At 46.8% G+C, this 11264-nt stretch overlaps 1 pseudogene; it reads left to right on the top strand.

The window, feature by feature from the left end:
* Window positions 1-3503: 3503 nt before the first annotated feature.
* Window positions 3504-10483, top strand: LOC125507343 (annotated as a pseudogene).
* Window positions 10484-11264: the final 781 nt, after the last annotated feature.

The raw sequence follows: 11264 nt of genomic DNA, 5'->3' as shown, positions 1-11264 counted from the left end.
TATTTTACATACACAATGATGTCACTCAAACTCTCTTCTCCCCTTCTCGCTTAATTTACAACCACAACGGGCTCCTCTGAATGCATGTCTCCCTTCCTCGTATAATATAACTCACATGCACAACAACGTCATCCAAACTTGCTTCCTCCTTTCCCATGTACTTCACATACATAACTCTTAAGAATTCGTAACTTACCAACGCAAAAAAGAAGTTGGTTCCATACATATTGAAAGTGACGAAGAGTGAAATAGCCTTGTTTTGAATAGAAATATTGAGAAAGTAAGTTGAAACAAAAGGGAATTAACAAAAAAGTTGAAAGCAATATAGAAAAACAATTCTAGTTGGCCATTTTTCACGTGTGCACATTTGTAAGAGCAACTCTAGCTAATCTCCTAAAATTTAGAGTAAAGGCCGAGTATCCTTTAGAGGAGTACATTTGCTCCTCTAAAAAAGTATCATTCTGACCGATCCCTTACAATTGGCTTACGCATTTCGTCGAACATTTGCTATGTGTCTCCACAGCGAGCAGTGATGATGGTAACCACATATGCGACGCGCCACCGACCACACATGAGAAAAGGCAAAAGTGGTACTATGACCTATAGGAGCGCCTTAGGTTTGACTAGCCTAGCAAGGCCGCCGAGTGTCTCATCAATGTCTCCTCTGCCACCATCGATGAGCTCCCATCCCTCGACTCGGTCGCATTCACCACCATACCTGTTGACCACCAGGTTGCACCCCGCGCCGGCAAGTAGCAGCAGGGTAGCAGGTCCCTGTGCCAGTAGCGGCAGGGCAGCAGATCCTTGAGCAAGTCATCGTGGCTGGGGCTGGGGCTGGGAGGCGGTGCGGTGGCGGCAACAATGGAGGTGCACTGTATGCATCAGCCTTCACGTTTCCATGGTGCATGTATGTATGCGGCTGACCTGACTGTGCGGAGGAGCAACAGAGATAACAGAGTTGGGCATGACGTTGTGTGATGGCGGTGGGCAGGGGTGGCAACTGATGGAGGCGCAGGGGTTCGCATGGGATGTGGCACAGGCGGTGGCGACAGACCCGTGCGGCTCTACGCGGCAGCATCACTCAACTTGTTCGACCACGTCGGGGGAAGCGGCTCTGGTGAGTCATTCCTTGCGGGTGTGCGGGATAACAGCATGGCAGGCTTGGGCTAGAGCAGCATAGCAGCGAGCCACTGTCCAAGATGGCGCTGCACGACATGGGCGTGGGGAGAGCGGATTCGGGGTTGGAGGGGAGCGACGGGAGCCACGAGATTTATTCTCTACACCTGCTTGGTCGAGTATATTTACTCCTCGAGGAGGTCGTAGAATAAAAAATTTACTCCTCTAAAGATTATAAGAGATTAGCTAGGTTTCGATTAGAGGAGTAAACTGGAATTTTCACTCCTCTAACCGGTTATAGGGGATCAGTTAAAGTTGCTCTAATATGCACTCATTATTTCTATCTAACATAGGCGCCATTGGACCCAGTCCCAGACCTTGAGTTACATGGTTTAGGTTGTAGTGAATAGCCAGGTCACTGTACTAATCTGGATTTCCATGATGCAGTTGTTGAGTTCGTAGAGAGGAAGTGGTTGTTCAATTGTCAGCCACCATGATGGTGTACAAAATACATAGATTTCATATAGCATCAGAGAACTCTATGGATGATGCCACATGTCAGTAATATGTCTCCCCATGCTACTATCTCTCTAGCGAGTGGGTCTCCCTTGTTTTCCTCCATGCGCTATCCCTCAGTTTCTTTCTTAATTTCCTCCAATAAGATTGTGTGGAGTAAATGAGGCACCTCACTAAACGAATACCACCTTTGCCGGGAAGAGATATACTAGCAAGTATAAAGTCACATTGATGTTACTGATTTAAACATATTTGGATCTATATTTGGCATTCATTTTTTACAATTGACTAATAGTGTCTTATAGCTACACAACAGTCTTGCTTGACATATCCTCTCATTTTTCCGGCATACTTCACGTACACACGCTTCATATGCACGATGGTCTTGCCCAAACTTACTTCTCTCTTTTCTACGTAATTCGCTACGTACTTGATCGTGCATAATATGGTATTCAGAAATTATTATTTACATGCACAAGCAAATATTCATCATCATTATCATGAAGTAATTATTAGTGAAATGGATTGTCATGAGCTGTCACATAATGTAATTGCTTCAAAATGTTGGAACTATTTTTTCCAACTCATTAGGTGCAATAAACACCATGGTGTCTCCTTGGTTTTGCACTTCTCACGCCTGTCAAAAAAATAAACCAAAGTATTCACATATAAAACGGTTTCATCCGAGTCGGTTCCTCTCTTTTTTCCGCATATTTCACACGTGCAAGGGTCTCGCGGAACTCACTTCTCTCTTTGCCGCGTAATTCTCATGCATAACTGTATCATCCGGCTTGCTCCCCCGTTTTCCATGTACTTCACGTACACACACTTTGTATGCACAATGGTCCTGCCAGAACTTACTTCTCTCTTTTTCTGCCTAATTCGCTACTTACTCGTGCATATTATGGTATTCAGAAATCATTATTTACCCACACAAGCAAATATTCATCATCATTATCATAAAGTAATATTAGTGAAATGGGTTGTCATGAGCTGTCACATAATGTAATTGCTTTAAAAAGTTGAAACTGTTTTTGGTAACTCATTAAGTGCAATAAACAGCATGGTGTCTCCATGTTTTTGCACTTCTCGCGCCTGTCAAAAAATAAACCAAAGTATTCACATACAAAGCGGTTTCATCCGAGTCGGTTGCTCTCTTTTCCCGCGTATTTCAAACGCACAATCGTTTCGCAGAACTCACTTTTCTCTTTCCTGCGTAATTCTCATGCATAACGGTGTCATCCAGCATGCTCCCCCATTTCCCATGTACTTCACGTACACAAGGGTTTTCTTCCAAACTCACTTCTCGGTTTCTGGAGCACTTCACCTCCACAACGGTCTCGGTCCAATTTGAACTCGCTTCTCTTTTTACCGTCTCTTGCTTTGTAAGAATTTGATATTTTATCTGCACAAAAGATGAATCTTTACTTACGATATGGAAGCAATTAATGAAAACTGGAATATATGGCCTGGTATTGAGCAGGAAAAGTATTACTTTTTGACAAAACAGGAAGACGGTTCCAAAAAATACAAATTGCACGATATGACCGTTGTGGGAGAAGTACCCTAGACCTAGAAATTCTGCTGGGTCCCTCCCATCCCACAGCCTTTATTTCTATCGCGTCCCTCCCACAGCCAGCCTTCTATATATTTCTATACATCCACCAAAAAAATACAGCAGAATAGGAAGACACTAAACTTCGCGACTCGCCGGAGCTCCGCCGCCGCTTCTCCCTTCTCCCGACCGACCAACGCCCTCGATTCCATCGCCCCGCGCCGTTTATTGCTGATTCTCCGCCTCCCGGTCGCAGAGTTCTGACGAGGAGGTCGTCGAGGAGAAGGTGGCAGACATGGTTGCGGGAGGCGGAGAGATGGGGGGCGCGCCGGGGGTATCTCGCGTGCCGCGGGCGGCGCTGGCCGCGTTCTTGACGTGCCCGCTCTGCAAGGGATACTTCCGCGAGGCCAACGCCTTCGCCGAGTGCGGCCACACATGTGAGTTCTCTCTTCTACCCCGCTCCCGTCCTTCGCCTCTACGGTTTCGTTTCGTCCTCCCCCCTTTCGTGTCTGCACTGCACGCGCTGTCGCCGCGCCGCCTTCCTGCGCCGCTGCGCACGGCCGCCCCGTCTTCTTCGCGACCTCGCGTCACCATCGCGTCGCGCTGCCGTCCCGTCTGCCGTCGCCGTCGCGTCGCGCTGCGCTGCGTCTGCTTTCTCTCCCTGTCCCGTCTGACTGTCTCTCGGTCGCTGCTTGCCAGGTTGGCGTTTGATGCGACCTCCTGATCTGATCCAGAAGAGCGCCGGAGGCGACGCTGCGCTGTGGTCTGGCCGTGGCGGCCGAGCCTTTTGATTACCTGCGCCGCCGCTGCGGTCTGGCCGTTGCGGCCACCTTGCGGCCGAGACGTTTCCTCTCCTGTAGCGCGAGCCAGAGCTGCTCCGGAGAAACCCCGTACCGCAGCCACCGAGCGTGGCGTTGGTTCCAAGTTGAAGTCCGCTATAGGCACAAGCGTCCGAGGCGAAATCGCAATCGTTGAAATCAGCCGATCTTTTTCGAATAGGAATTGCCACTTGGACCCGCGCCAACCTCCTCCGCCTCCGCCTACGACGAATTCCTCCACCAAGTGAATGTCCGGGCGGCGCGGCCATCGCGCGGCCGCGGCGGTGGGCTCGCGGAAGCAGACGAGTGGGAGTTGGTACACGCCGCGGTGGCCTTGGCGATGGGCTCGCGCAAGCACACGATGATGCACGCACCGCTGTCGCCGATGTCATCGTACGTAGACCAGCTCCACTGCCAGCTCGCAGTTGGCCACATACAATACAACACGGCGCTGGGCCGGAGTTGGACACGCACGTCGCAGTCTGCGGAGCCATGGCAGCCGAGATGGAGTTTAGAGTTACAGGAGAGAGGAAACATCAATCTAACCTGGCCTGTTGGCCGTGCTCTCGGTCTGCACTCTGCAGGAGTTTCGGGAATGGTGGGGGGATCGAGCTTGTAGATGGTGGCGGTGGCATTCGGCACTGCACTAGCTGTGATCAAAATGTTGTGTCCGCAGTGCACTCCACTGCACTGGCTGTGGTCTTTTTTTTTTTACAAAAATCAACGGAATTGCATTTCATTTCATGTATGAAGAAGAAGACACATTACAAAGCCCAGAATGAGCACAGAAACCCACAACAGCACAGCACACAAGAACATCACACCAGCACCACAACAACACCACCGTACTCTAGAAGAGAAGGGACCCAACTTCAAAGATCACCAAGGGTCGACAAGGGGAGGGAGGTCTCCGGCTTCCATCATCATCTAACCAAGCAACGCGGATCGCCTTGAGCGTTGGCCGTCTGGTTTTGCCACACCTGACCACACCCCTCAAAAAGAGGGAGGGGTGTCGTATGGGAACGGGGTAATTCGAGAAGGATCACACTCACTATCCAGGCTTCAAACGCAAACGTCAAACTGTTCACCATTGCCGACCAGGGTGGAGTACGAGTGGCTTGCTGTCTTATAGTTATTTGTATTGGGGAACTATTTCAGTTCTAGTATGATTTTGGTATAGCCGCGCTTCACATTCTTAAATAAAATGTGGCTTCCCCACTTTTTTCTTCGACAAAGTGGCTGCACCACATGTTGTAGAGCCCAGGAGGATGATTTATTCTTACACAAAATGTGGCTGCACCACTTGATTCATAAGCCTCAATCTGGATGCTACTGCTGCACCACTACTTGCGCTCTCAATCTGGATGCAAGTCAAGTATCTAATCTTGTTGCATTGTTGTTACTAGCTAATTTACTGCTAATATTGTTTTCATTTGCCGAGCACGTAAAAAAACGGTTCTCTCAAATCTCTGCACTAAACTTGCATGCCTGCCTGTGGAGTTCCTCTTGTGACCGTCTTTTTGTAATCAGTTTGCCGGGATTGTATCATGAAGAAAATAGATGAGGAGGGGATTGAATCATGCCCCGTATGCAATGCTGCTCTTGGGATTGCTCCTGAAGAGAAACTCAGGTAAGTAATTGTTAAAATAACAAGGTTATCTATATAGTTATCTACAGCATTGTTTTTTCAACTTGTCAATTCTCAATTTCTTTAAGTCTATGTATAAGTACACCAGCGGAGTTATGCAATACAAGTGTAAACTCTCACTAATAAGTAATAACCAGCCGAAACTTGTTTTTTTGTGAAGCAAAAGCTTAGAATGTATCTATAGAAGAAACTATCTATGTATACATACATACTTGTTTTGTGAAATTAAAGCTTAGAATTCCAGCCACTTATTATTACTTTTCCTGTGATCTCGACTCAGGTACTCTACTATATGCTGCTACCTAACATGATTGATTGTTTCCTTGTTTGAAGGGATGATCCAAAAATTCAGGCTATCAGGGACCATGCGTTTCCACCTAAGGCAGAAGTTGACGCTTCAGAGGCTCCAACTATTACACTGCCAGCAAAGATAAAAGAGAGGTCCATTTCTTCCTTGGATGAAACCCCAAAGATGGCAACACAACCTACTCTGACAGTACAGAGAGCTGCAAGAAGGAAATTCATGTCCCATTTGTTTTCTGTCGGTAAATTGCCAAACAAATCTGAAGACCATAGTCAGAAGACTGAGATAGCCTCAGCACCAAAATCAACCAAGGTGACAACATCTGCAAACAAAAAGAAGGTACTACTAAAGTTTTTTTTTTGAAAAGGAGGTACTAGTAAAGTATTACCAGCACATAATTTCATATGCAAGTTTGATGCCGATTGTCTTGTAACATTTGCTTATTCTGACTACACTTCCATCCCAAACAGAATAGTGCAGATATTTCTGAAGATGGAAAGAATCGCGAGACGATTGACAAGGAAGAGCTTCATAAGCCCTTACGGAGCTTAGTCATGGCAAGCGCGAAGAAGTCACAAACTAGTTGTCTGAGGGAAAGTCGAAAAAACAAAACAACCACAGAGGATAGTCTGAGGGAAAACCCAGAAGCAGACTCGGATGATGGAATAACTACCCCAGTCTGGTTTTCACTAGTGACTTCACGGAACCAGTAAGATTGCAGCATATTCAATATTTGTACTAATTCTTATGGACCGTGTTTTTTGTGTCCTCACATCAAAATGAAAACTGTTTTGCAGGGCAGAAGCTAAACGGCTGCCTCAGCTAGAAATGAAATTCTACAAAATTAAGTGAGTTCCCCATTAATCTTCAAGTTTCTTTGTCAACAATGATTGTGGCCTCTCATACTCCACTTAGTAATTAATTAGTATCCTCTTATTTGTAGCATACATTGCTGAAGGTTTTTTCCCAGCTTTAAGAATTTTAGATGGCGCGGTGCGCTGATGCCCCTTTTCATGTTACGTTTTCTACTAGTGGCAACTGTGCTATGGTATCAGCAAGAGTTATTTCCTTCATTCCAAAATATGACGGTGAAGTGTCTAGAATAACGATTTTTATCAGCATTGGAGAGGATGTTTCATTCAAAAATCATGCGTTGTTTTTTTCGTTCATCCCTTCCAGCAATTCAGCTAACACGTAACTCGATTCCAAGAATTTAACACATTCTGTTTAATATGGATTTTTCTTCTTGTTTTAGAGATGGAACGATGCAGGTCTCCTCCATCCTGAAGCTCATTATGATAAAACTTGAGCTAGCAACTGACGTTAAGGTGAGCATTTTAGATGTCTTTGTGCTTTCATTTTGATTGTTGTGTTGGGCCTCTTGTCAAGGTGCTTGATTCCAAAGGATGGTGGCATATATAGTACGATTTATTTGCACCAATTAGTATCGTTTTTCTTGTTGTCGCTCGTGTAAGCCGAGAAACTATGTATGCATATGGACAATGTTGAATGTGCTATTTGGCCTGATCCCCTGTATGTATACTTGTGTGAAATGCAGGTGGAGATCTTATGCCATGGCAAGCCGGTCTGCCCCTCGACGACGCTGCATGGCCTACTCAAGCAGTGGCTGAGCCGCAAGCCGAAGAACAAGGTCCAAAGGCCGGTGGGTGCTCCGGCGAATGAGTTCGTGATGGAGGTGCACTACCGGCGCTGCCTGGCGTCAAAGTCCCTTTGCTGCATGAAGAAAACAGCCTCCCTCCCATGCCATTGCAGCTCCTAGCTAGCCTGGCATCCAGGTCCCTTTTGCTGCTAGCCCCTCCGTCTCCGTGGTCTGCTCATGCTCGTCATCCATCAGTCGGCCTAGCTAGGATATATATTCATATCTTTGGACCATGTAAAGAGAGAGGAGGCGATAGAAAGTGGTTAGCGTCTTTGCGATGGCAGTAGACTTGCAAGACTAAAATCTGAAACGTTACCATGACCACATTTTTGGTCTGCAGTTATGACAAGAAATTGCAGACAAGATTGTTCCTGTTTTTGTGGTAATTTTGTTTTCGCCCCAGCAAATCAATGTGTTATAGAGCTCTGGGTTAGAGCTCCACCTTATAGACGCTGAGATCAGAAGCTTCTTTGGATCATGTTGTGCCAGGAGCCGGCCGGTCTAGAGGAGGTGAAGCTAGGTAAGCATTTTTTCTAAAAGCCCTATATAAGTGGCTTGGTCAGTTTTATCGAATGTCCGGCGGTCTCTAATGAGATGATTTTTATGCTGGACCGAGCCATGGACAAGCGCATGCTCTTGGACGATGAGAGGCAATTCAGGGCGATGCTCATGGTTAACTTTCTCGGGATCAAAAGTTAACTTTCATGGTTAACCATGATATTGTGCTCCTCCCTAAGAGCCCTAAAGCGTCAACCATGATATTGTGCTCCTCCCGAAGTTAACCATGATATTGTGCTCCTCCCGAAGAGCCCTAAAGTGTCAACCCCTAGAGATTTTACGCCAATCAGCTTGGTCAACTTCATCAGCAAGCTTTTCATGAAGATCCTTGCCTCGAGATTAAGATGCCAGATGAACGACCTTGTTCAACCTTGCCAGAGTGCCTTCATTAAGGGTCGCACAATTCATGATGACTGTAAGTATGTTCAGTGCCTTGCCAATATGTTCAAACAATCAAAGACGCCGGTCATGATGTTGTAGCTGGATATTGAAAGGCTTTCGATTTGGTATCTTGGGAGTTCCTGCTGCAGGCTCTCGAGGGCAAGGGTTTTGGCACCAAGTTTTGTGACTGGGTCTCTATCATGTTGTCTACTGCCACTTCCAGAGTGCTTGTCAATGGGGCTTTCATAGACTCAATTCACCAACAGCAGGGCCTCCGGCGGGGAGACCCTCTATTGCCATTGCTTTTCGTTATTGTGATGGACTGCCTTGCTGCCCTCATCAATGCTGACGTCGAAGCTGGGGTGCTCAAACCTATAGAGCACTCTCGCATGCGTTTCGAACCACACTCTATGCAGACAATGTAGTGATCTTCATCAACCCGGAACCTTCTGAAATTGCATCCATCAAGCAACGGTTGCAACTCTTTGGCAATGCGACCGGTTTATACACCAACTTCCAGAAGAGCTCTTTCACCCCTATCCGTTGTGAAGGCTTGGATCTGCCTATGATTATGGGTACCTCAATAGGTGCATGCAAAAACTTTCCCTACAAATACCTCGGAATGCCACTTTCTGACTCCAGGCTGAAGATGATTCATTATGAGGAATATATAGACAAGATACTAGCCAAAGTTCATTGCTGGAAGCTTGGACTCATGGGTCTGGGTGGGTGCCTTATACTTTGCAAGCAAGTCTTGTCTGCGATGGTGGTCTTCTAGATGATTGCCTTGTCGCAACCGATTTGGCTACATAAATTTATTGAAAAGCTCAGAAGGGGCATTCTTTGGGAGAGCAAGGAAGTTGTCGTTGGGGGCAAATGCTTGGTGAGCTGGAAGCTTGTGTGTCGGCCAAAGATTTATGGGGGGATTGGGATCCCCAACCTGCAAGCTCAAGGCCTGGCTCTTTGCCTTCGTTGGCTTTGGCAATCTTGGAACGAGCCGGGCAAGCCATGGGCATACCTACCCATGACAATCGATAAGAAACTTAACAACCTCTTCAACGCATCTGTCAAGTTCAACCTCGGGAATGGAGAAAGGATTAAGTTCTAGTTAGAGCCTTGGCTCAATGGGGTGGCTCTGAGTTGCGTGGCGCCTGACCTGTTTGCTTGCTGCACTCGCAAGAATCTCACTGTGGATCAAGCCCTTCATGATGGTCGTTGGATCAGACACCTGTGTCACCCTCTTGCGCCAACAGCCATTGTCCAATTCACAAGGCTCTGGGAGATGGTTGCCGATGTGCGTCTGCTGCAGGGAACTCTGAGATGGACGCCGAGCGGTGCTTGCTCTTTGGCCACTGCATATGTCGTGCAATTCGAAGGGTGCACACACCTCGCCGGCCAGCGGCACATTTGGGCAGCTGATGCTTCACTAAAATGCAGAATTTTTTCTTGGATAGCGATCTTGGAAAAATGCCTTACAGCGGGCAACCTACAAAAGAGAGGATGGCCACACGACCTGATGTGTTGTCTCTTTTGGGCAGCGGATGAGTGTGCCGATCACCTCCTGGCACGCTGCTCCTTTACCCAAGCACTATGGAGTCTGATGTTGAACCACTACAACCTTCCCACAAAACTTGCGCCGACAGGGGCAACCTCCAACCTTGTTGACTGGCGGGAGTCCAATGTGGTGAGCTATCTGCCCAACTCAAGGGGCTGGGGTGGTCTTACGGTGGCCATCTGGTGGTCCGCTTGGCGCGAGAGGAACGCTTGGATTTTCCAAAACAAGGTGTGCACTGTCAAGGGAGTGTTCAACGCGATGATGGATGAGTTTATGCTATGGAACCAGGCTGGGCGCCACAGGATTCAGCAGATTCTTTGTCATAGGATTCAGCAGCACGTGAGCCGGATTGACTTGGGCACTGTTGTATAGTTTCTACGATGCCTGCTGTTGGCTTTGTTCTTGTTCTCGGCCTGGCACTTGCGCAGGCCACAATACCTATAACACCCTTCTTCCTATAATTGAAAAGAAAAGCTGCTCCGCCAGTGTTTCGTCAACAAAAAAGCGGCTTGATCAGTAGCTACCTTAAGCAGAATGAGATTGTGGTGTTTCCAAAGAGAAGGATATGCATGCGATGTGAGGACCATCAGTGATAAACGAGTTTACATTTGCTACAAACAAATTGCTCATGCTTAGATTTTCGAGATGATGGGTAGATAAACCAACCGCAGGAAAAGTTCATGATTCTACCATCTTTTGTCTCGACGAACAACGACAACGGATTTCCCTTCTCATTTCTCTGGGCAACAACGGAAGGTCAGATGTGCATATGCAACGCAATATCGTCAATCATCTATATATTTGACCTCATGACACCCTACCTGCAATGCCCAAAAATGGTGGAATATAGCTGCACAAAAGAAAGAAGCTTCATCAAACACTTGGATAAACTGAGTCCAAGCCAGTTGGTGATAACCCACAAGTATAGGGATCGCAACAGTTTTCGAGGGTGGAGTATTCAACCCAAATTTATTGATTCGACACAATGGGAGCCAAAAAATACTTGCAAGTATTAGCAGTTGAGTTGTCCATTCAACCACACCTGGAGACTAAATATCTACAGTAGCGTGATCGGTAGCACAGTAGTATGATAGTTTGATAGTAGTAGCAAGGATAGTAATAGTAGTAGTAATGGTAGTAGCAGTAGTTTTGT

This window comes from Triticum urartu, chromosome 5 (genome assembly GCF_003073215.2).
Source record: "Triticum urartu cultivar G1812 chromosome 5, Tu2.1, whole genome shotgun sequence".
Classification (NCBI taxonomy): domain Eukaryota; kingdom Viridiplantae; phylum Streptophyta; class Magnoliopsida; order Poales; family Poaceae; genus Triticum; species Triticum urartu.
The sequence above is the reverse complement of the archived record's forward strand: the minus strand, read 5'-3'. Positions and strand labels throughout refer to the sequence as shown.